At 36.6% G+C, this 27019-nt stretch overlaps 1 protein-coding gene across 8 annotated transcripts in view; it reads right to left on the reverse strand.

Annotated features, from left to right (window-relative positions):
• The window catches only part of LOC129750781 (SNF-related serine/threonine-protein kinase-like), a 140333-nt gene that overhangs the window by 79055 nt on the left and 34259 nt on the right, over positions 1-27019 (reverse strand). The gene's annotated exons all lie outside the window — the stretch shown is intronic.

Raw genomic sequence — 27019 nt, forward strand, 5'->3', positions numbered from 1 at the left:
GATCTCGAATCTGATTTTAATACTGATCCTGGTTTTGATTCTTATACTGACCTTGTTTCCATTTTTGAGCCGGACCCCTGTAACTGTAACTTGTTCTTTATTTATTTTCCAAGTATTTCGTCTCTCTAGTTTTGATCATGATATTGAAGTTTAGATCCTGATACTGTTTTCGATCTACATCCTGATACAAGTTCCTGAACTTGATCGGGGTTTTAGTTCCATGACCTGAATCCTAAAACAGGAGCCTGAACATTAGGGTGGTCAGGGATTCTGGGGCTCAACCTTCAAATGATAGTATAGGGTGTAAAAACAAACTTTTATACGGTGGCGACTCAGAAAAATTATGTTTAGAGGACGCACTGGTTCAATTTAAAAAAAGGTCATTTTTTCAACATTTATTCCTTAGCTTGCTTAGCTTGATTGACTACTCACATCCACCTGAATCATTGAATCCGAAATGCTCCATTATCAATTTTTATAATATGACTTTCACTTACAGTTTTTTCTTTTTATTATCAATTCATGGTATCGTTGATAGTCTATAATTTTTTTTTAAATAAATGCATTTCGAAAACCATGATCGCAGGCGTGGCTTAGTAGAAAAAAATCCACATCGCCAATGGTTGCTACTCCGTGATTGACCGAGACCATCAATTTTGTACAAGGGTCAAAAGAATGGTTCTTGGGATTAGAAACTCATTCTCAATGTACAAAATTCATGCTCTCTCTTTGAACATCAATAACGGCGCCGGCCACGTCCTAGGTCATTTTTTCAACATTTATTCCTATTAAAATTCTCAGCTCTTGAAAAAGTATCAAACATTAGACTGAGTCGAGTTGTGGTCATTTTTTAACTTCTCAAACCCTGGGGTCTAAAAAGCTTCGTTTAGGTTCAAAACTCATCCATGAATTTTTGCAAAATTTTTATGTGACGTTTACATGAATAAACTTGAAGTTTTAAGTTTGTATGGGAAAATTAAATATTTTGTACTGAAAAATCAACATCATTTTTGTTTCTTCTGTGAAACTTTATATCTTTTTATATATTTATATCTTTATATATTTATTTATCCCACTTTTTGGACTAGAAGATATTTTGACCTTTTTTGTATATAGCATGAACATGTAATAGTTAACAGTTCAAATTGCTGGCTTGTAGATGCATCCAGTTCAAAATAAAAACTATACAAATATGCACACATATACGCTCTCTACTAGAGTGAGACTGTCTCTCGTTACGTTACACGTTGGCCGAATGACGTCCTCCTCCTCGCTTTGGTTCTCACGGTCACGGCTTGACTGCCGCCGATCACGTTTTTTAACGCGGGTGAGATTACACGTTGTCGTCGTCGTCGTCGCGTTCGGTAATCGGTAGAAGCGACGGCAACGGCGGCCTGGGCCTGAATGAATTCCACGCGCAGCCGTTCTATGCGCTCAACATTAATCGTGCTCTAAGTAACACAACAATGAAGCTGATTAATGAGTTTTCAATCAATTTTGGTGCACCTCTCGTATTAATTTGTTGCATCCGGGAGACTGAGTAGACAGGCTTGTATGTGAAAATAATCACGGGGTTATTTTTAAATGTTGTGTATTTTAAAACTTGGTCTTGCATCAATGGGGAATTCTTTCTTTTTTGGAACTTAGTGTTATAAAAAAAAAGATTTTCTAGTGATGTTGGTCAATTTTGAGCCTCTTGGCATCGCTTTTGCTGGTATGGATATTTTACTGTTAATCAACTGGAGAGTATCTTCCATTTAAACAATTATTGCTGTTTGGATGTTGTTTACATTTGAGGCCCTCAGAGCCGAAGAGGTATTAAGTGTATAAATGATCAATTCTAGGTAAATTATGCCACCTGATTTTTCATATTTCATACTATATTTTTTGAAATATTAAGATTTTAAGAATTTTATTTTTAGATTGATACGTTCGAACGAAAACTGCTATTTTTTTTAAGAAAATAGATTTTATGAACCTGACTTCAAGGTCCACAATTGATGTTATTGTTCACACTTAGAGAAATCCTAGGCGAGCGAACTCCGGTATTACTGGCAGCACGTTTGCTCCTCCCAAACAACAAAGTGTTAGAAGAAAAAACACTGTTTTCAGTTCGGCTTTCGAGTACAATCTTCCTTAGCTGATCATGCTACACTCGTTATCCTAGTTTACAAGAGCTGTAAGCTGTAAGCGAGTGAGAGAGAGATCATTCTAGCCAAAAGCGCCCTAGTGTTTCAGTCATACACCTCAGTGTACTTGGATAAAAATATTAGAAAATATGATTTTTTTAAATTTTGTTTGAATATTGATACCATTTCTTTCCTCTCAAAATTTACCACCACCAAAAAATTGTGAAAAAATGGGTACCTTTTTAAATAACTTTTTACTTGTAGCAACCATGTCCATTAGACTGCCCCAAATTTGTATGGGAAATTCAAAACCTGTGAAATGTTATGCGCTGCAGGCTAAAATTGATCCTAGACCTTGTACAAGATCTCATGCCAAATTTGGGCCAGATCGGATCACGGGAAGGGGTCGCTCAACGAGCCTGAAGTTTGTATGGGATTTTGAGACATTTTGTTCGGGAGAAACATGAAAAACCAGTTTTCCATCAATAACTTTGTTTCCCGTCGGCCGATTTCTTTCAAAAACGGGTTTTCTTAAAGCCTGAATTATGAAAAACATTTCATCCGAAGACTGCATATCGATAAGAGTTAAGACAAAAAAGTTATTAGGCTTCCAAAATGGGCTAACTTTTTTAAGGATGGTATTCATCACTGTAAATGAGTCGGGGCGGTCGAACTTATTGACGCCTCATTAGCAGTGATGAATACCACCGTAAAAAAAGTAAGCCCATTTTGGAAGTCCAATAACTTTTTTGTCTTAACTCTTATCGATATGCAGTCTTCGGATGAAATGTTTTTCATAAATCAGGCTTTAAGAAAACCCGTTTTTGAAAGAAATCGGCCGACGGGAACCAAAGTTATTGATGAAAAACTGGTTTTTCATGTTTCTCCCGAACAAAATGTCTCAAAATCCCATACAAACTTCAGGCTCGTTGAGCGACCCCTTCCCGTGATCCGATCTGGCCCAAATTTGGCATGAGATCTTGTACTAGGTCTAGGATCAATTTTAGCCTGCAGCGCATAACTTTTTCAAAAGTCGGGTCATTTGGGGCACTCTAATGTCCATTGTTGTTTTGGATTTTGTATCTTGTATCTAGAAATGCCGAAGGTAGCGTTCGCAGAGCAGCGTCTTTTGTCGCAAACGACAAAAAACTGCGTTTGCTCTCAGAATTCGACTCAAAATAATGCGCAAAAGAATTTTTTTGAGGAGGGAATTCTTCTTCATCAGTGGTGGATGTGAATGCTCTTGCTCACTCTTCTGTGTTGACCATCTAACTCATGTTTGCAGTGCGTTTTATCTCTTTTCGGACAGTTTGGAGGAGCAGACGGAATAATTGCACTCTCTTTCACTGGACAAGCCTATATGAGGAGTCATTCTATCCATGGCTAACAATAAGTAGGTATATAAGCGTGAAAGTGTCGAAAACAACTTTAAATCACAATCGACGTGTCATCATGCAGCCAAGTTAGTTACAGGGTTGCTAGCGATTTTTCGTTCCAAAGTTTTTCCCGGTTTTCCCCGGTTTTTTCCCGGTTGTTAAAGAATTAATGATAATTTATTTATTAATTTTATTTGTTTTTAATATAAAATCTCGGTGAACAAAAAAATCCATGTAAAGGGCCTCAAATTTTTAACAATTGTATCCCAAAACTTGTTAAACGGTAAGAAATTATACTTCGGCGTCTTTTAACACGCAGTCTTTTCGTATCAAATTGACAGGTTTTCATTATTTTTTTTAATGAATCTAATGAAATTGGCATCTATTCGTTGTTTTCTTCTTTTCGATAATATTGCAAAAATAAGTTCGGTTAAATTCAGCCACTGTGAATTTTTTTAGAATTACACTGCCGGCCAAAAGTTTGGGATCACCCGCTAAAAAACATGCAAATTCTGATCGTTTATATCTCAGCCGTCTTAGGACATATTGCAAATCTTCTGAACTCATTTGAAAGATAATGAGCAATAGCTATTTCGGAGTTATTTTTCCAGAAATAATATTTTAGTTTTGCACCTAAAACTTAACCTAAAGTTGGAGCATTTTCAAAAAAACGCACTCAATATTCAAAGCCGATCATCTCGCGATAGGGTGGACCAAATTTCAAAATTTGAGTTGCATTAGAATCCTTTTTCTATACTCCTCAAAACACAATCAAAAAATTTTGTGCAAAAATTTAAGAATGTACTTTTAATTAATAAAATAGACACTTGAGATATCGTCCAAAAGTTTGGGATCACCCCTAAGTATGGTGTATCGACCAAAAGTTTGGGATCATCTTTTCAAAAACATGCAAATTTATCTCATTCATATCTTTCTCATCTAACATCGTATTGCAGATCTGAAGGGTGCATTTGAAAGCTTAAGAATTGTTATTTTTTCATAAATTTATTAAAAAATTATATTTAAAATCCATAACCATAAAAAAATTACAATCATAAGTGTGAATTTTCAAAAAACAATTCATTTCAAGTAAATTGTTTATGGTTATCACTTTAAAATATAATTTTTGTATGAATTTATGGAAAAAACAACAATTCCTAAGCTTTCAAATGCACCCTTCAAATCTGCAATACGATGTTAGATGAGCAAGATATGAATGAGATAAATTTGCATGTTTTTGACCGATACACCATACTGAGGGGTGATCCCAAACTTTTGGACGATAACTTAAGTGTCTATTTTATTAATTAAAAGTACATTCTTAAATTTTTGCACAAAATTTTTTGATTGCATTTTGAGAAGTATAGAATAAGGATTCGAATGCAACTCAAATTTTGAAATTTGGTTCACCCTATCGCGAGATGATCGGCTTTGAATATTGAGTGCGTTTTTTTGAAAATGCTCTAACTTTAGGTTAAGTTTTAGGTGCAAAACTAAAACATTATTTATGGGCAAAACACCTCCAAAATAGCTATTGCTCATTATCTTTCAAATGAGATCAGAAGATTTGCAATATGTCCTAAGACGGCTGAGATATGAACGATCAAAATTTGCATGTTTTTTAGCAGGTGATCCCAAACTTTTGGCCGGCAGTGTAGTTCTAGAAAAAAAAAATTGGTAATTTTTTATAAAAATGTGTTAAAAAAATACATTGAAACATAAGATTAAATAAGCTTGTTATCTTGAATGGGGATTTGTCTTACGAAACTTAAAAATCATCAGATTGCAGTAAAATATTTGGTTATTTTCTCAATGCAATGTTATCTTTTCTTGTACAAATCCAAAGATATGTTTAAGAAAAAAATAATCTTCCAATAGGTATAAGATAATGAATATCTTAAGTATTGCTCTAGTCATTTGAACTAAAAATTTGTGAAAATATAAAAATCGTGTATAAGACAGGGCTGAACTTTAATCGTTTGCATGTAAGATATGATTTTGTATCAGGGTAGAGACCTTGGATTTTGACAGGACCTATTTTCGATACAATTGTTCCATAACACATATAATCCAGCGTAGGAAACTGCAAAAACTTAACGTAGGAAGAATTAAAAACTAAACACTTGTGATTTAATGCTTTGTTCTTCAGGTCATTTCAAACGAAATACACAACAACAACAGCAACAACATTGAACAATCGATATCTTTTTCTGGTTTAAAAGAGGTGTAACTCTATTGAAAAACATCTCAAGCTGCTATCTTATTTGCTTTTTGTATAAAATAATTTAATGGAATATTTATATCAAACACTGAAATATTTGACGTCTAAAACTAAAACTGATACAGTCGAACCTGAGTGAGAAACCTCTATAAGTGAGAGTGTAAAACCTCTATAAGCTAGAGTCATTTTCCTGACTGACCCAAGGAAATTAGAGAAAATACCAGTTTCGTATTTAATTTTTGGTACCAAAAGGATATACCAAAAGCAAATATCCACAGTTCCATATTGAAACTCTCTAGAGAAAACTTCGAACTGATGCATCAACTGGTTTCTCATAAATCAGTAGATTTCTATCAAATACACATTGAATAGTTGCTTAGCAATTAGTTAAAAAAGCGATTCAAACTTCGTTTGTTTAATAATGAACGAAAATAATCGTTAATGAGATAAATCTATATTAAGGCCGTCAAAAACTGTTCTTAAATTAAGAAATAGTTCTAAAAATAATTTTGGAATTCCGTGAAAAATTTTCAAGCATGACAATTTTCCCGGTGAGATGCTGAAATTCCCGGTTTTTTCCCGGTTATGCGATGAAATTCCAAAGTTTTTCCCGGTATTCCCGGGTTTCCCGGTTCGCTAGCAACCCTGTAGTTATGTCAAGTCTTTGCTACGTATTTTGGCTCATATTTTTAATGCATGCCATGTTTTATTTTCGAAGAACCCTAAGCTACATGATTTTTCTCAGTTTTTTGCTCAAAGAATATTCCGAAGATACCGGAAGAATTTAATGGAAGTTTGTTTGTCTCTGAAACATTTTTTCAATTTTTTACACAAAATTCACTAAACCTTACTTTTTGAGGCCTGCATAAAAACAACCAATCATGTATGAGGCTGAGCAAGAAAAGTGCTAAGAAGATGTATGGACAGATTTCAATTGAGTGTAAGGGATGCATAGTTATACTATAATTTTTATAACATACGTCTTATGAACTGCCTTTAGTTCACCATTATATTTCACAAGAGTCTTATGAAAAATAGCAGAAACAAAATTGTGAAATTGGTAAGTTTGAGTTCAAATTTATTTTTGATGAAAGTTGAAAGCTAATGTAAACTCGATAGGCACCTAATTTTTTAAATTCACTTTTCAGTTTGTTGACTGACGAAACATCCGGTTGAAGTGCTGCTGAACTTCACCATCTTAGTCAAAATTTAGAACAACAGACAGGAGAATTGGCAGATGCAGAAGCTGATGCAGCTGATTTCAATCAGCAAAAAAATAGTTCTCAAAGGATTCATAATTGATGATGAAAGTCTGTATGAGCGGAAAAAGAGCGTAGATATTAAATGATACCAAAATTTAAATCTAGATTTCAAATTTAACATCACAATTGAGAAAAACATAGAATAAGGGATCTCTTTTAAGCCCAGAAGAAGAGTCAATTCTTTCTGATTGTTCCAATTTAAAATAGTTGGTCGGAGAAAAAACCAACATGTGAGAAACTGTGTCTATATTTATTCTCTTTACCCATGTTTGGAACCTTTTCGTTTTTGCTAGTTATATATTAGAATTTTAATGTAACAACTTTATAATAAACTTTACGCGCTTTTCGCTGATCCATCGTATATGTATCTTTGAAGGATTTTTTCGTTGTTACTTTAAAATTACAATTGGATTGGGTTTAGTTGTTACAATTAATAAATATTTTAGAAAGAGTTTAAAAAAAAGTATCATAATGTTAAATTTAATATTAAAATTCTGTAGGGCAAGTGGGTGTATAAATTAAAAATTCAGACAATATAAGGTCCGATAAAAGTAAAAAACATGATATAACCATTAAACGATTTCAATTGAAGAGCATCAAAGAAAATTGGTATTGTGTAACCCCCATCATAATCCCATCGAAATCCGTCTTCCAGTTTTTAAATTATTACGATGTCTATAATCAAATTCTGGGTTTTTTCACGGTTCTCCTGATGAGGATTTTAATCATTTTTTCCGGTTTCATACTTTCTATACTGTAGAAAAAAAACCATTTTGCAAATTTTAAAAGTAAAAGCGAATGAATCGAATTTAAATTTCAGAATCTTATTTTAAATTCAATTGCTAACACGAGTTTACAAAATTTACCCTTTCTAAAGAAACAAGAATTTAAGAGCTGTTTTCTATTTGAGGCGCTGATTTTAAGCAATAACCTTTCTTTATCAGCTAAAGAGTTAATTGAGGTTTTGTTAACCTTTGAAGATACATTTATTTTAAAAATTTGTATTTACCCTTTTTTAAGAAAAACTGAAGAACATTGGAAGGATTTCAGAATTTATGATGTTTTGTCATAATAATTTCATTGAAAATCGTGAATTGTATCAATTTCCGATTAACATCAGTTTTCATTTCGTTTATTTTTTTTCGATTCAATAAAACACGGAAATTCCGAAGACATTTAAATGAATTTCACGTCAAAAGGAAGGTATGGTGTTATGAGATCTACAACATCTAGGAAAAATCAGAATCCTCGAGGGCAACATAAGTTTATAGAAATCGTTTTCTATTTTCATATAAGGCCCTGTGATTTAAAGGGGTATAAGTGCATAAAAGCTAATTTCGAGAAAACACACGTTTAAGATGTGGTGTTTGGTTATTTTGCGAATATAAAAAAAAATTACTTCCGAATTTTAAAAAATGTAAATTTAATTCTTAAAAACTGAAAAAATCACAAAACATAGTTCAAAATATGAAGAATCGATTGGCGTTATTAACTCAAAATTGAAAATACTTATGCCCTTTAGGTTCTGAGGGCCTCATATAAGTTTATAAGCTCATCAATTATCAATGTTGATTTTACTCAGAACTGAAGAGGATTAGAGCTTCCAAACGACATATCACTTATAATAGAAGTGATTGAGAAATTTCGAATTCAAGATTTATACTTAAAAAAAATTGTATTTTTGATTTGTATTCTAAGATTCCAACTTTAAAATCTAGGTTAATTTTAGTTGCATAATTTGAATTGTTTTTCAAAAGTTTAACTTTTCCACAGAAATTCCCAAAACAGACTCTAATTTTGAAGCTGTATATTTGTTTGAAAATTGCAGTTCAATCTTAATCTTAAATTGTAAATTTGAAATTTCAATCTGATTTCTGAATAAGAAATCTTAACCTTAAACCTTCTGAATATGAATTCTTCATCTGCATTTTGAGTCAGACTTCTGTATAAATAATGAAAAGTATAATCCGATCTCTTAACTTGATTTTTTTACCTAAACTTTGAATTCAAATCAAAAATAAAAATTAAGATTCTGAAATTCTTATCAAAATTTTGAATGTAAATTCTGTTTGATACTATTTCGACAAACAGTCTAATAAACAGCAACAACGACTTTTTACTTATCATTCCAACGTTTCGATCCTTGGAATCATAAGTTAAGTTATAGTTGTTTTTGTTCGCATGTCGACCGAAAAAATATCCTAATAATCCATTGAAATCACATGACAAATCACATATGAATATATTTGAATTTTTAATAAAAGTTCAAAATTATGTTTTAATTTAATTATTTGAAACACGTTTTCTAAATTCGGACTCTTATGGCTAGTTATTTCTAACATTTGAAGGAATAGCTCAATTGGAGCAAAAAAAACTTGCAACTCCATCTCTTGTTAAATCATAACTGAACAAAATTGACCAGTTTGTACATAAAGCTTCTGATTTTTTTTTCTTTTGATGAACTTTCCTATTAAGTATGTAAGTATATGAAGAGGAAAAATGATTTCTTTTGTTGACAGTTTTCCCGGTTTTGATTTCAAGTTCCCGGTTATTTCCCGGTTTTCGCGGTGCTTTTTTCGATTCCCGGTTTTTCCGGTTCACTGGCCACCCTGATGCAGCTGCTGAAGAAAACCTGGTATTATATAGCAAAAATTGATGTTTTTTTCTAATAGAAATTTTTAGATGGGACTTTTCCAAACTTTGAATTAATTTTAATTGACTCCTCTTTCAATAAATTGCATTTGAAAATCAATATTTTTTTATGTTTTTATTCAAAAACATGTGAAATACTCCGAGAAGTTTTTGGAATAATAAAAAATGACCTTTTTTGTCGTCGATTCACTAAGCTTCACGGCACATATCTACACATTTTCTCCTATAGCTTGCAATAATCTCTGAACCTTCTACTTTAAGTTGGTATCCATCTTTTTTTTTTAAATCCTTAACAAACCGGAGAAAATAATAATTTATTACAAGCTAGTATTTCCACCCGTTTGTTTACATTTTCTTGCACGCAAACGATCTATCAAAAATTAGCTTCGTAATCGCGAATAAGGAACTGCGAACTGTCAAAACAATGAGTTCAGACAGTGCGTGAACCGACCCATTTGCATTGGTATACTTATCTGATCAGATTCCTTTTTTTAGATATACTTAGATAAAATGTCAGATATATCGTAACTTATAATGTATTCAGACATCTATTTATGCAAATTTTCAAAAAAAATAATCTGAAATTGAAGAAAAATGTACAGTTGCGAAGATATACATTTGATGTGAAACTTCTAAAATTCCACTCAAAATTTGAAAAAAAAATTAATGAAATTGAGTAAACATTCATATTTGGATATTCTGATTTGAGATCCGAGATTTCAATTTGAATTGCAATTTCCCACGAGGCAACATCATCAAAATGGTTAAACTTCAATCGAATAGTTTTCCTGTGACTGTGGCGAAAGTCAGTAGTGCTCTAAAGTTTTGATTCGCACAGTTTTCCGCGTGCCGGCGTGCTCTCACGAGGACAAAGTTATAAATAAATCTTAGAGCAAGAATAATTAAATTATTAAAGACCGACTATGGGACTAGTTAGCTGTCGGTGTTTAGAAGTCGGGGAGGGCAACTGGTTATTTCTAAAAAGACCCGCACAAGAGAGAATAACGAGAAGTTTCGGGGAGTTATTTTGAGGAGGCGAGGGGGAGGCCACCCAGTTTGCCGAGGGAGAATCGAAAATCTAGAGTGCTCCCTTATACGTTTGTAATTTTGTTCTAAAAATAGTCACGCCGAGAGAACTTTCGAGACCATAATTCATAATGATGTTGAAATTTTAATTGACTTATGCCTCTGATGAACTGTTTAAGGAAGTTGCAAGCTACAGGAGATGAAGAATGATGAAGATAGTAATGTCATCAGACTTAGCACAGCCTAGAATGATCAATCAATTAATCAAACGACAAAAAGGGACTGCCCGGCTTATGAAGTGACCGACTAGCATAATAAAACCTTAAACTTTGGAGAACATACATATACCTAGTGAAAATTGGCATTTGTGACCAATTACGGTTCAATTATTGAGCTATTATCAGCATCATCATCATCATCAACAGCACCATGAACGGCACGGAGGAACAAAAAAAAGAGGCACCTCCATCATCAATGGCGGCAACCAGGCCGCCGGCCATTGATGAGAAATTCCCGTTCAAGTGAATGCGAAAATTAATTTAAATGACCCACATGAAGCCCACATTTCGCTGATGGCCGGACGAACGGACGGATGGAAGCTTGCGGATGAATCGTTACTACATAGCGATGGAGATGCTGACGATGTTACCGGCAATATATTCACACGAGCAAACATTTTTCCATCGGCATCTGGTGCGGAAACGTGCATTTTCAATGTCGTTTTTCAATTCTCATCATTATAGCTTTGTTTTCTGTGTCGGTCTTTGTCAATGCTGAACGTTGCATACTCAAAAACAACACTTGATGCAAATTTAAAATTTAACTAAATTTCGATAAAAAATCCCGAAAATTTCGGTAAAAATACCGAAAATTTCGGCAATTGTGGTAAAAATTCCCGAAAAACTCTCCAATTCAGTAAATGCTGTTAAAAAATCTGTAATTTTTTTGAGGATTGAAAAATTATCGGCTCAGAGCCTCAAGCTGTAATTGTAAATTTCATCTAGCTACTAAATTCCGAATCAACTCGCGAACGAAATTTCACCTGCCATGCAAGGTTGCCCTACCGTAAGATGGTTAATCTAGCGCATTACATCAACATCAGTTTCACATCCGAAAAACACTTGTCCATGGAGAAAATGGTAATACATGAAGCCTAACTCTTAAGCTGTAACATCTACTCAACCGATTTGTTTGTTTCCAAGTTTTTTCCCGCACTTCATAGTTGCAGGGCTCTTGAAAAAAGAGAAACTGTCAATGAGCTGAGAAATTTCGTTACAAAAATTCATTCCAACAACCTAATCACTGTACCCTTGGCAAACGATCGACTAATTTCGGGTGATTATTTTCCTACACTCTTGGTTTCCTTTTGATCCAATTTGCTCCTAACACATAAGATGGTGAAAAGTCGCGATGTGCAGTCCACTTTCGATTATTTGCTACCTACCAGTAGCACCACCTATGAGCAGTGGATGTTTTTCTTGTATTTTACCTTCATCGGCTGAATTTGCTTATTTTCATTCGACTCGCTCGGTATTTCCGGCTTCAATGACTTTGAAAGCTTACCCTGAAAATGAAAGAGAAAGAAAAACAATCGTCAATCATCGTGTCATCGTGGTGTGCCGGGTTGGCAAGTGTTTTCGATATTTGGTAGAGCGGTTTTCTAGTGGAAATTGTTATTGTTTAAAAATAGTAAAAGTAAAAAAAACCTATAATTGAAGGGAGATTTCAAAAGATTTTTAAAGTAACCCTAGGTGAGAATGATAAACAAGAAATTACGTCTAAACTTCTATAATTTAATTAAACGTCATAAGCGCTATGAGATCGAGGAAAATTGTAGTACAGTGGTCAACATTATTTTAACTGAAATTTTCTATTAAAAATAAATCGTCAAAATGGGTCCAAACATCTGAAACAGAGTACGATACAATTTCAGTAATTTTCTTGGAAGAAACAAAAAACGAAATTTACCAAAATAAAAACAATTGAAACTCGTTATATTGAAAGATTAAAAAAATCAGTGTTGCCTAATAACAACGAAAAAAATGGTCATCATTATCAATTTTCACCAAGAATCGAATTCGTAATTTTCTTTGAAGTGATATTTTTCATCACAAGTCAGACTCTTTATTATGGAAGTAAGCTATACATTTGACTAAATGAACTAAGAGAATGCTGAATAGGTAAAAAAAGATATAATAATTTTTTAAATGCAACAAAGTACCAGCAGATGTATCGGGAACCATCCCAAGGCAAATAATGTAGAGTTTACGAAAAGTAAAAAAAAAATATAACAGTTGGCGTTCTTCACAACTGAGCTATCTGGAATGTAGCTAAAACGAGGTGATCAAACGCAGAACCAAGACGTTTTGAGTGACTGATAATGCTTTAAGTTATGTAAGAAACCTAAATGAAGTTGGATACAACGCAATTTACAGGGCAGAAGTTTAGTGTTGCCATAGTTTTGTTTATTGTTTTTGATAACGTAAGAGATGTAGCTGCTAAAATTAATTCTTGGTATGGCAAGAAGCAGTACAATTCTCTATCCATATCTGGCGGTATTGTAGCTATTGTAGCGTCGTTTTGGTGAACAATATCTGGATTCTATACCTAATTTGAAACTTCCATAGTTTTATGAAGAATTAGGTAAACGCGTTAAGTGGAGAGATCTATAGCGTGTTGTGGAAAACGTTTCATAACAAAACAGGAGAGACTGTCTGATACCTGAGACATGATACCAGAAACATGAAATGTGAGCCTGGTCTAAGACCTGAGACTGAAGACTTAAGTCATGACATATGAGACGTGAGATCAGAGAAATAAGAAATGTCACGTGAAAAATGATACCCAAGACAAGAGCAAAACCTGAGAAATAAGACTTAAGACCTGAATAATGGCACATGTGACGTGAGAAGTGGTATGTGAGGTGTGAAACTCGAGGAGTGAGATCCGAAAATTAAAAGTGAGACGGAAGGCAAGAGAAGTGAGACGTAAGACGTGAGAAGTGAGAAACGAAACCTGAAAAGTGAGTCATGAACAAAAAAACGAGAGACTGTCTGATACCTGTGATATGAGACCAGAGACATGAGATCTAAGCCTGGCGTGAGACCTGAAACTTAAGACTTAAGTCATGACATATGAGATGTGAGATCAAAGAAATCAGAAATGTCACGTGAAAAATAAGACTTAAGACATGAGGAAAACCTGAGAAATAAGACTAACATGGCACATGTGACGTGAGAAGTGATATGTGAGAAGTGAAACTCGAGGAGTCAGATCTAAAAACTAAAAGTGAGGCGAAAGGCGTTAAAATTAAAAAATGAGACATGCGTAGTGAGAAATGAAACATAAGAGAGAAGTGAGACGTAAGATGTGGGAAATGGAAAGATGGGACCTGAGAAGTGAGTCGTAAAGAGTGTTTAGTTTGTTTTAGTTTATTTAGTTTAGTTTACGTGTTATGTGAGAAGTGAGATGTGAAACGTTAGAATGAAAAGCAAGTCGTGAGGCGTGAAAAATGAGACGTGAGAAAAATAAAGTAGGACGTAAGAAGTGGTATTTGAGCCGTGGGATGTGAGAGATAAGAAATGAGATTTGAGAAATTTAACGAGAGACCGTTCTCATGCCTCACTTTTCAAATCTCATATCTTATTTCTCATATCTCATGAGTAAGGTTGCCAGAATTTTTCTCGCACTCATCCGGACCGGACAAATGAAGGCAATTTTATCTCCAAATCCGTGCATTTGATTTAAAAAATTTCCACCCAAAATCCGGGCAAAATGGGTCAAAATCCAACAACTACTCAACAAAAATTTAGGAAAAAACTTGAAAAATTGTTTTTTTTTTCATCGAAACGCATCAGCGGAGTTTAAGTCATACTTTTAGGCTTTCAAAAATCCGTTTATTACAATTCTGAAAAAAATATAACCAACTCAATTTAAATTTTTTGTTTGATTTTGCAAAATCCGGGCATCTTTCAACGAAATCCTGGGCAGGACCGGATTGAATCCGGTTAAATCCGGGTAATCTGGCAAGCTTATTCATGAGCATGGTCGCCGAAAAAAAATTCAGTGATTTTGAAAAAAAAATCTGACATTCTGTTATTTTACCCAAAAATTCTGTGATGGATTTCTGTGATCCAATCTACTTTATTTTGATTGAAAATTCATGTTAAATTGGGTCTTTTTTACGTTTGAGTTGGGTAAAATCAATTAAAATTACAAATCTTATCATACTTTTTCGATTCAAAGTAAAAAACCAAAATTATTTATTGCAAAATAAACATAATTTTGGAAATCCATTCGAATTTCAAAAATTCTGTGAAATCTGTGAATATTTCAAAATTCTGTGTAACAGATTCTATGATGAAAATTTGCTCAAAACTCTGTGATATTACAGAATTTTCTGTGGTTTCGGCAACCTTGTTCATGAGTCATGTTTCAGGTCTCAAGTTTCAGATTTCAGGCTTCATGTTTGTTTGCTTGTTTGTGTATTGTTCCGGTAGAGTTCTTATAATTGGTGGTTATGATTAAATTTCATGTCTCAGGAATCAGGTCTCATGTCTCAAGTTTCAGACCTCATGACTCAAGTATATCGTCTCATTTTTTATACATGTCATGTCTCAGGTCTAAAGTCCTATTTTTCATGTGTCATGTCTCACTGTCTCAGGTCTTATGAATAAGGTCTTGTGTCTCCTGAATCATATCTCGTTCTCATATCATGTGCAACTTTTCAAGCCCTAAAGCTAAATTTTTTTAACTTGAAAAATGTTTGAGTGTTTTCCATTGAAATGGACTTAGGAATTTTCTTGAAGATCGTACATTACATCGGGGAAATCGTAATGTTTAATTTCAAATTACTGAAAAAGGCTCGGGTATAGCAGTGATGACTATTGAAGAATACGAAATTTCAGCCTAACTGTCCGGATTTTTGTTCTTATTTAGAACTGATCTCGAAAGCATAGTTGTATAAAAAAGAAAGGAAACAATTTCTTATTTGCGTCTTAAGATATTTAAGTGTTGAAAATTGCATTAAATTCTAATGAAATGAACATAAATCAACTCAATATAAAACAAAGGATCCAAGATGATTTTAATCCAATTTTTTAAGAGTCTGGATTCAAATGGACTGCACCGATTCGCCGAAAACTACTATTCCAAATCGATAATTTGCTAAATTATTCAACTTTGGCAAAAGTTTTCCGTTCAGAATGAATCCCTAAAATCGTACTGATTTCGAGAAATATCCATAGATAATGAACGATAAAAGTTTTCTAGTACTTGGTAGACCGAATTTAATTATTCAAAAGTGGCACACACCATCATTCGCTAACAAAATATGACACCGTGTAAAGGCTCTAAAAGCACTGAAAGTATCAAGGGGGTAAATTGAGTTGGGGGAACCTTTCATCCACTGGCGCATATTTGAGGACTACTGATTCTGAAGGTTTTTAAGGTATGGTGTTCAACTTTTGGTCTGGGTACCTGATGAAGGTTCAATTCAAAGTGCTTTTAAACTGAGAGGCAGTCTCTTTTCAAAGTTTAAACACAAAAAAACGGAGCAGGAAGGAAGGATTGTTAAAAGAATTCTATGCATTCACCTTGCGGATGCCATGACGACACTTTTCTGTATCTCTATATACCGTCGATCGTCATCATTGGAGGTTAATCGAATTTAAGAGCAACCATAAACAGTCGAGAACCTTAATGTAGTGCTCTCATAAGCAGAAAGTTATGCAATCCCTCGACTTATTAGGATTTGATGATGGAGGGGTTACTAAGTTTTGAAATGTAGTAGTAAGTAAACCAAAGTTTATGTTGTCGGTAAATCTTCTTGAATCATACGTTTTTGGTCCCCATTAGGTTGAAATTATACCTGGCCAAAGAGACTAAATTTTTAATATTTTTGATTTCAGCTCAATTGCCCGATTGGTAACACACGTGTGGCTACTCTTTCAAGAGCTGCCATAATAAGTGGCACTCAGTCAAAAGGATAAATCTCATTCTCGAGTATCAACATCAACAATACCAGGTACCATCTAAATCATCGACACACCGACCGGCTTCAACAAAATCAGTCAACCATCAACTGGGGAGAGATATTAATGCAGAGTAGAGACCGAGACACAGAGAGGAAAAGTAGGGTTAGGTGTACTATTTTTAGTCCAATCTGTCCCAATCCGGGAAGCGTTCGATGTGGTGCCGATATACTTATGGATGTAGAATGGCAAAGCTGGCTTTTTACATATATTCTGGTGTCTCTGCTGCTGTCTGCACTCCTGACCCGGACCCTCGAAAATTGTTCTCCTAGCAGCTTTGACTTGCAAAATAAGCCAGGGAACGAAATTGGTTGAAACGGCCAGGTTGGGATTCGAATAGTATACTCTGATTCTACCATAATTGACAAATCACTAAAAAAAATATTCATAAAAATTTAAAAATCATCCACAGATGACTTTTAAGTGCTTAGTTTAAATTTTTTTTAAACTATTCAGTAGATTTAAATCAAATAAGCCATCTTATCGAGTGCTCCACAAAGCATGAGCACCAATAATCAAACGAGAGCACAGAAAAAAAGCGGAACTCGACACACAAAAAGAAACGGTAGCAAAAAGGTGCCAAATAAACCCCGAATGCTGATCGGTCCCAAAAGGGAACACCGAAGCGAAGGGCGAGAATTATTATTAGCTATGCTTGTTATCGATTTTACCGGGCGGCTGGCTGCTGGCTACCGAGCTGAGCTAAATTTCCAATTCGATTTTCGTTGAGTGGTTCTGTGTTTATTGTATCAATTTTCCTCACCATTTTTGCTTGCTCTCTGGTTTTTCGGATTTTCAATATCCGAAACCCTCTGATAACTGAATTAAAAAAAAAAATGAAAAGGTAGAGTGGAACAAAATAGCACTCTTGGGTCTATTGTTTATTTACTCTTACAATTAAAGGAAAAAATCTTATAAAATATTGACATTGGCTTGCACTGGAATTTAATGAATAAATCTTAGCTTTCTGAATTTTGGATCTAATCCTAATCTAGTCTGGCTAAACTCTCTCTCTTAAGCACATCAATGCTACGATTTAACGTGTAAATATTGAAATGCGAGTCTGTAAATAATATCACTGAAAGTTGTTTATGAGAACATTTTTCACAAGTTAATAAAAAACATCGTGATAGGGGCATCTAGAGATGGGTATAAGAAAGATATCTAAAAATAGGAACATTGTAACGTTTTTGATGTAAAGAAACGGGAATATTGTTTCGCTATTTTTTATGCGACAGCTTGTGATAAATCACAGGGCCCTTTTGAGGCCAAAACTTCTTACTGCGGGGGAAAGCTAGGTAAATGAATTGGGAAGGAGTTGGACGATACCGTAATAAAAAAGAGGAACCAAGCACTGGCACTCAATTGAACACTGGTTGCTCCCTGATAGATGAGAAGATTTTACTATTCATTGTGTAAAGTGACAGACCCGAATGACCCGGGTGGTTAAAAGGTCTCTAATAAATTATAATAATAATAATAATTGTGTAAAGTGTCAATATGCCACTTCGTATTGTTGTGTAGTACTGTGCTGTGTAATGTAACAGACAAATAATAGCCACTGTGGGCTGAGCTTTGTTCTAACGATGTGTAATGCTGAATTGTATAATGTTTTAGACAAATAATCTCCACTGTGGGCTAAGCTTTGTTGTTGCGATGCGTAATGCTGTGTTGTGTGATGTAACAGACAGATAATAGCGACTGTTGGCTGAACATTGTTGTTACGATGTGTAATGCTGTGTTGTGTGATGTAACAGACAGATGATAGCTACTGTGGGCTGAGCTTTGTTGTTACGATGTGTAATGCTGTGTTGTGTGATGTAACAAACAAATAATAACCACTGTGGGCTGAGTTTTGTTGTTGCGCTGGACACTGGCGTACTGTACTAAGTAGTCCGAACTCTATCAAAGATTTCAATTATGGAGTACATGGAAGTTGTAATTGGACATTGTAGTCAGGCTTAGTTACTGTCTAGATACATTAGATTCGTGATAGCTGAAAGCAAAGATCAACTGAATCTTCTTCTGCAACTACAATGGTCAACCAAGTGATGAACGAACAAGGTGGTTAACACCACGCCGGATGAACTTACCAAGGGCTGACATAACCCTGTACAAATTTTAAAGTTTGGGCAGCAAACAGAAGTAGAAGGTGTTCTAACTCAGAGGTCACAGATTATAAGAGGCCTGTGCAAAATTGGATGTAGAGTATGGAATACCTGCAGAATAAACCGCAGAGTGTGCAACTATAACACGCTCAGCGATTACCAAACAATCCAGCTAGTTTTAGGGGCTGAAATCTTTTAGTTGCTAGGCGGTCGGTAATGTCGTGAAGCGGATATAGAATACCAAAAATTATGATAAGAAATCTGTGCCGAAACTATGAACTTGAGTCCTGAACACTAAAAAGCTTAAATAAATCATATTTGAGGTAAATAACATGACCATGCCTAGGATGATTGCTTTTTTTAGTTGGTTATCGTGGTGGTAAATCCAGGTTTACGGATTGCAGTTCAAGGCACGGCGAACCACAGTGTCACCCGATTGATGATTAATCAATCGAAAACGCTCACTGAAGAAGATAGTAAATTGCTATCGAAATGTTGGTACATATCTGAGCTTTTCATATACCGTGGTTGAATTAAAGGGAATCTTTCGAAGACAGACTTTGATTCCCACCTCGAACGATTTAGCACTATCATTTAATAGTGGGAGGTCTATTCGTGTTGGTGCTCTCCAAGGCTATACTCATTAACCAGACCACTTTCAGCAATACCTCTCCTTGTTACGACTTGATGCCTGGACTCTCCTCTAACGACTCGAGAACCTACATCTCTTCGCAATGACTCGAGTTTCCCTCACAAACCTCTCCTCTTGGCAACTAGAGGCCTGATGTCTCCTCCTACGACTTAAGATCCGATCCTTCCTCGCATAGACTCGAGGTTGACGTACACACATACCACTCTTCTGCCCGACTTAAGGCCCAATCTCTCCTCTGACGACTCGAGACCTGACCTCTCCTCGTAATGACTCGAAGTAAAAACTACACCTCCTCTTGTTCATTCAAGGCCTGATCTATCCTCTTCCAAATCGAAATCCGACCTCTCATCGTAAAGACTCGGGTTGACCACATAAGCCTCTTCTCCAGAAGACTCGAGGCCTGACCTTTTTTCTAACGACTTGAGGCCCGACCTCTTATCTCCAGGATTCGAGGTTCGCTCCCTTTTTCCCGTAGAGAGCCACTCTACCCATAGGTATCCCCCGATCGTGAAATAACCCTTTCCTAGCAACCTCCACTGCGGAGAAGGTCAAGTCTTATCCCCGCTTCGATCATTGGAAAATCGCTACTCGGATACTCCCCGAAGGTCGAGCATCCTACGCACGAACGCGGCATTCGCTACGCAGATGTGCCTTATCTTTGTGAATTCAAAGTGAAGGGAGCGGACGCACTCTACTCGATAGCTCCCCGTCGATGGGGTCAGCCTACTCCGTCCGTTGTCCGGTCTTCTTTCCGCCCGTTGTTTGTTGACAACCCTAGGATCTTTTGCTCTTTGCTCGTCGTGTGCCGATCGAGAACAGCTTATCCTGGCCTAGCGCCTGTCACAGCACATGTTCGGAACTTTGAAAGCCACGACTCGGATGTTTCCCGACGACATCTTACACCGACTCAAGAGGAACGCCGGCGTCGATAACCTCTCTACCCGTGGGTATCTCCCGACAATATCCGCTGCAAAGAAGGTCTTGTCTTATCTCCGCAGTTTCCGCCTTAGGAAGTGGCTCTAATCGAATACTCCTCGGCGGTGGGTTAAATATCCTACTCACGTTCGCGGCGCACCAGATGATGACTTATCTTTGTAGCTTCAATCATGGGATCGTACGCACAATACTCAGATGCTCGCCGGCGATGTAGTCATCCTACACCACTCACAGGCTGCTGCTGACTCTAGCTCCTTTGCAGGGCAATCATGTTCCAGGATAATCCATTGTTGACCGCATTCCAAGTTGTGGAATCCGTACACATCCTCTATACCACGTTATCAACCGTTGTGTCAGGTCTACATGCGACAAGTATGATGTACTTCCTGGAACAGCCATGACCAGTTAGGAGCTGTGTCATGTGAAAGTCCACATCACCGAGTTTTCGCCCTAGCCAGCTCCCTATATACGGGATCAGACGATGAGCCTATTCGTCTCTCGCTGAACTGCTGCCAGTTGGAAATCAAGTCCTCCTTGGCGATTTTTCGCACGTTGTGCGTGTCCTTGTTGTCGTAGCAATAGCCATCCTCTTCTAGCAAAACCGAGATGGGCACTACGCAGGCCATTTCGGACGAAATGGTCCGGTGGTCACTGATAACCCACAGGTTCATCAGTCGTTATACGCTACTGAGGCTGATGTCATGCTGAAGCAACTAGCAACGCAACGCAACGCAACGTTCCAATAAGATTGCGTTGCAACGCATTGGTATGTCATGCTGGCGCGACCTGTCACTTTGAAATTCCCTACAAATCATCACTTCTCTACATCTGATAATGCTTTGAATCGTCTCCTTTCTTTCTGGAGCCATCAAAAACTCATCAAATCACGACCCGGATTGCAAGAATGCCGAAAATTGAACAGACAAAATTCCTTGTTTTTTGCCGGAACTAAGAATTCATGAAAATTTTCTCGCCGATTAAGATATTTTTTAGTTTATTATCACAAGTTCGGACAGATCTTCGTACTATTGTGCTTAAAACCCGGAATCACTGCTTCAAATCGAGAAAAAACAATATTCCTATTGGATTTCCTACTAGTCGCGCTACAAAACACATTGGCGTCAGATTGGTTGCGCTATACAAAGCGACCAGTATGACAGGTCTGCGCGATTTCCATGGAGATCAAATGAGAGCTGGTTAGTCGTGTGAACGTTGCGTTGTAGGTCGCGTTGCTAGTTGCTTCAGCATGACATCAGCCTGGGTCTCTGCAGGTTACACTGTTATCCCAGGGCCGGCCTCCAGGACGCCACCCCGTACCGCAGGATTAACGTGGTGCATTCGCTGTGGAAATTCCTGCCTCCAGGAGGACGGCATCATCGCAATAGCTCCCAATGCGAGGTTCAACCTTAGCAGCTCATCGTACGTAATGTTAAAAAGGACCGGGCCAAGTATTCACCCTTGTGGAACGCCTGCTCAGACTTTTAGTATCTTTACACCCTTGCCGAGGCAGTGTGACAATCCCTAAGACCAAGCATATAAAGTACCGCTTGCAAGATTCGGTCGCCTTAGGCCGCTGATTAATCTGTGTACAACCTGTCAACACTGCAAAGTTTGTGTTATTATCGAAATCGATAATGCAACGCCAGAGGAAGAGCCATTGCCAAGCGCATCACAGGATGCGATTTCCAAACAACTTTGTCCTGATCTACGAAACAGAAACCGGATTACAATCAATTGATCTAACAACGGGTGATACACAGGTTCCTTACTCGGATCTGTTCTCTGGTACACAAAGTAATATGAGGTAGCTAGCAGGCGCGCAAATATTCCGATTTGGTGTTGATCTGTTCGACACAACAGCTGAAATACCTTGAAGTTATGATTGACAACCCACTTAGTTTGGTGGAGTCCATGTCCTCAAAAGGAGTTGAGCCCAACTGCATTTAAGCTGAAAAGGGACAGAATGGTAAACAGCGCGTTGAAAGTAGCCTAGGCCAGGTAGCGATGGTCTACTCTATAGAAGGTTTTAGTTTTTAAGCTCATCGAACCAGCACTTCTCGACAAGAGCGACCAATACGCTACTGATGGGTGCTTTGGAACAGGGCTTAGGATACAAGGAGTTGTAACAAACCTGACCTAGCACGGAGTTCTTAAAGGTGCCTCGAAGAGAGGAATTTTGCCCGGATATCCAGGATATTTTGATAGATTCGCGGGACGGTTCAGTGATTACAAAGATCAACGGTATCTCTCTGCACTCCACCAAGACAGGATAGGAGAGTTAAACAATAAGCTCGATGAAAATATCCTCTAGCTTCTGGGAAAGAGCATGGACAATCGAATATCAGGGAATGAGGAAACATGTCGGGCCCATCACTGAAAGCTGATAAGAACTGGAGAGTGTTCGACTAATAGCTATAACTTTCTTGGATTATCTCAATTTTAGAACACTGAGTAAATGTACCTATGCTTTTTTGAAAACCGACAATTGAATAACGAAATAAAAACTGGGCTATACAACCTTTTAGCCTAGGCGGGTGTTCCACGGAGTTTCATACTCCTAACAGTATCTGGGATGCAATGTATATTGGGGTGATTACGCTGAAGTAGTAGCACAAAAGTAGTACTCATGATTACTGACAAGACAATCGAGGAAGTAATAAGGACCTGTTTGTAAAAACGGGGTGGACATCTAGATGAGAGATGTGATGCTCCAGATAGCACACCACGAAACCAAAGTAATGCTGGTTACCAACAAAAAAATGTGCCGGATATGTAGATTACGATAAAGGACGTACGACATTTTGGATACAACAACTGAAATACTTCGGAGAAATGATTGACAATCCACTAAGTTTCGGTGCACATTTGAAACAACATTGCGATAGTGCTTCGAAAGTCACTGACAGTTTTGCCTGGATTATTATGACAAATGGCGATTGATCCAAATGGTTCAAAGAAGAACAAGAGGAGTGTTGGGAAAAATTAGGGTGCCTTAGATTAAATGATTTTGCGGCTTCCACCTCGGCACAGCACCGAAGATCTTCATCGGATTGCGGGCATTGAATCTATCGAAGAGATGGCCAACAAAATCATCTCTAACTTCAGAGGCAAATCGATGCCAGTCTTCCATGGCAGAGATTCGTTCTCTTTATAATTTTAGGATAGTTTATAGTATTAAGTTTAAAATAGGGCTTGTGATGTAGCTCAGTTGGCAAGTCAGTTGCTTTCTGAGCCGATGTCCGTGAGTTCGAGCCCAAGAGTAAACTTCGTCACAGTTGTACCGGATAAGTTTTTCAATGACTTGTCCGCCAACTTCATCGTTGATATAAGTCGCGAATGACATAAAGATGTTAAAACGACTATAATCGAAACAAAAAAAAAAAAAAAAAAAAAAAAAAAAAGTTTAAAATATTTTTGACATTACAGGATGTTCTCCTACATTAAATACTTGATTGCGCTCAGCAAATTCAAGTCTTATAAAAAAAAATTTATCTTCTAGTTAACTATAGGGCTCTGAACAGTTTATTATTGAGCTGAACATCTAATTTAATGTAACAATGTAATATAAATGTAATAATGGATTGGTACAAATAAAGACACATTAAATTAAAAAAAGGGTGCCTTAGAAAAAAAACATGGCTGGGCAAGCAAAGAAACGTAAAAGTCAACTTATTTCATCGTCAACACGCTGATCACGGTTAGACGGAACTCCAGTTTGAAAAAAGCTGGAAAAACTTCAAAAAGGTGTCAAAAAGAACCTTAAAACGCATCTTCACCTTTGAAACCCTTCAAACAAAGAACTTCCAATAAAAATCATTTGCTCTAAACTCAGAAACCCTTAATGTCACATTTTAATTCGAGTCTATGACTCAACACAAGACTAGTGTCAGTTTACAATTCCTTCTGTCTAAACAGCTGCAGCTGGATAAATATTTACAATTTTGAGTAGCTACTGACCGAGTTTCGCAACGGTGCCGGACCTCTCCTTCTTCTAATGGATTTCCATTTCGCTAGAGTAGGTAGAGCATCCGTGAAGATTATGCACCACCTACTACAACGGCAGGCCCACACGCCGAGCAAAACAAAACAAAATGCCAAAGAAATGCATCATTACAATTCCCCCGGAAGTGATCTTTAGAGGGCTATGGTGCATTTCCGCCCGCTACCGACAAGAAAAACAAAACAAGTAGCAGCCAGCTCTTAGTAAGGCGGTTTGTTGGGGTGGGAATTTTTCTCAGCGGAATTGTGCTTCTTTCTTCCATTTTAAAGTGTACCAAGGTGCAGGTATGCTTAAGGGCAAAAAAGCACAACAATAGCTTATTTTTAAATGTTAATCTGTGAAGAACAGATTTGCATTTTAAAGACTTCATTCAGTTGGAGTTTATTATTTTTTATGTTGAATTCTGTGCCGAATTATTTTTATTTCGAATTTGCTAACATCTTGGCTAACATTCGTTTTTTGATCAACTTCAATTAGGCCGTTCCAAGCCGAATTTACGACTTAAGGCCCGGTAACTTTTCCATTTACCAAGAGTATCAATAAATAAATGCCAAAATACCAGTCGGTCTTACAAGCGTGAACCATTACAGGTTGCACAAGCTGCCAATCCGATTTGAAGCCGTTTATTACTTGAAGCAGTCAATTCAGCAGCAGCGCGCCTTTCGGCTCGGTGAAGTCATCGAACGATTCCTCTTCCCATGAAAGGAAAAACAAAAAAGCTGCGGCAAAATAAAGCGATGATGACCAAGCAAACAACAACAACCAAACTTTATTATTGATCACCCTGCTGCTGCTTGTTGATAATAATACTGGGGCACGTTTCTAGTCACAAATGCCACCTCGACGTTTGTTGCTGGTACCTTACTAATCTAATTAACGCGGCTCAAAAACCAACAAAACAATCGATTGTTTATCTGAGGCTTACCCGTCTCGCTGCCTTCGAAATGGAATGTCTCAAATTTCGACGCTATCACCAACTAACTACTAACGGTTTTGGGAATGATGACTGGTTTGCCGTTTCTGTCGCCGCAAGGTTTCGTGTTTCAACGATGTTTTTTTTTTGGGAGTTACATCTATAATCTACCGTGTAGTTGGTATTTGTCAAATTTTTGGTTCCCTTTCTAGTCGTTAAAGTTTATGTTTCCTACCATTAAAAGGCGTTCGTACATTGAACTTATGGTTTACCATTCGTAGGAGAAAAGAAAAATTGTATGCCTCAAGGATAACTTAAGTTGGGAACAACACGAAAATTTGAGTATTAAAACCTGGCTCTTCTGACCTTTTATTTACATTCATAATACACTCTTAGATCAATCGATGTTAAGCTTAGATGATAAATTCTATGAACAGCTTTGGGAAGTGCTCATTGTGGGTTCTTGATATCATCGCTCTTTGCGCTCCCCCCATAAGAGAGTATACGAGAACCAAACTCAACTCACGATGTTGAGCGATGGATAGCATAACTGACCTTTCCAGAGTTCAGCCAACTATCAGGTCAGTTGTGTGGTAGTCTGGAATAAAACCTCAATAAGGTTCAATAACAGGCTTGAATTGAGTAGTTGACAAACACCCGGCTGGTAAGCATGACATGAGGCATTTGATTCTCACTCTCTCGCAGAATTTTTTTTTCTGCTTTCGCTCGAATGTTGTATATAGTAGTAGCTAATACGTATCACTCGAGAAGGATTTCAATCCCAATTTCATGGTTTTGAAAAGAATGCACCTTTTTTAGACAGAGATTTCAATACAGATATGCAACCACTGAATGACATCTCGTATGATAATAACATCGAGCCAAATTCATAACACAGTTATACACTAATAGATGCAAATTTTTTCGTGAGGAATGATCTTGTTTTGCAATTTTTTTTTCGTTTTTTTGTCATTCATAATACTCAAGCCATTTTGTTCATAAAGTTTGAAAATTTGGTACAATACCCATTTTCATGCATTTTTGGCATAATTGTTTTGGAAAATGGCATTGATATATGCTAGCTTTTATGTCGATAACCTTAAAACACTAATCACGCTAACATGACCCTTAGAACAACAATTCGACCATTTTCTGGCTTTGTCAAATTTTGCTGGTTCGCAATACCGACGGTAAGTGGCGAACCTGCAAAATTTGACAAAAAAAAATGCCCTGTAGGAAAAATTTACCTGTTTAGCCTGATTGTATCGTAGAAATTGTCTGTTTTTTGAAAGTTGGGTGGCACTTTTTAACTGGGATAGCATTTCTTCAAATCGATCGATGCGCACTCTAGAATTGATATTGCGTACTGTTGGAAAAAATATCCAAAAACGAAATTGAGTGTCCAGTCAGTATGGTAAGTGCTCAAAAATTCTCATGATTTGCTATGAAAACCTTCCTAGACTATGAAACTCCAAAAATAATAACTTTTTTCCACTGTAACATTCATACATTCTGCTGACTCATATCTTCTCATGGAATACTTTCAACGATATTGACAATATCATGGCATAATCAAAACAAATACTTATTCAATTCAAATGACGGAAGTCCCAAAAATGCGAATGCAGTCGTTGAACCCAGAAATAGAGTTATTTTTCTAGATCATATTTAAGTGTTTAGTCAGCCAGCAATAAACTGTCGCATACCAGTTG

Source organism: Uranotaenia lowii, chromosome 3 (assembly GCF_029784155.1).
Source record: "Uranotaenia lowii strain MFRU-FL chromosome 3, ASM2978415v1, whole genome shotgun sequence".
NCBI classification, from domain to species: domain Eukaryota; kingdom Metazoa; phylum Arthropoda; class Insecta; order Diptera; family Culicidae; genus Uranotaenia; species Uranotaenia lowii.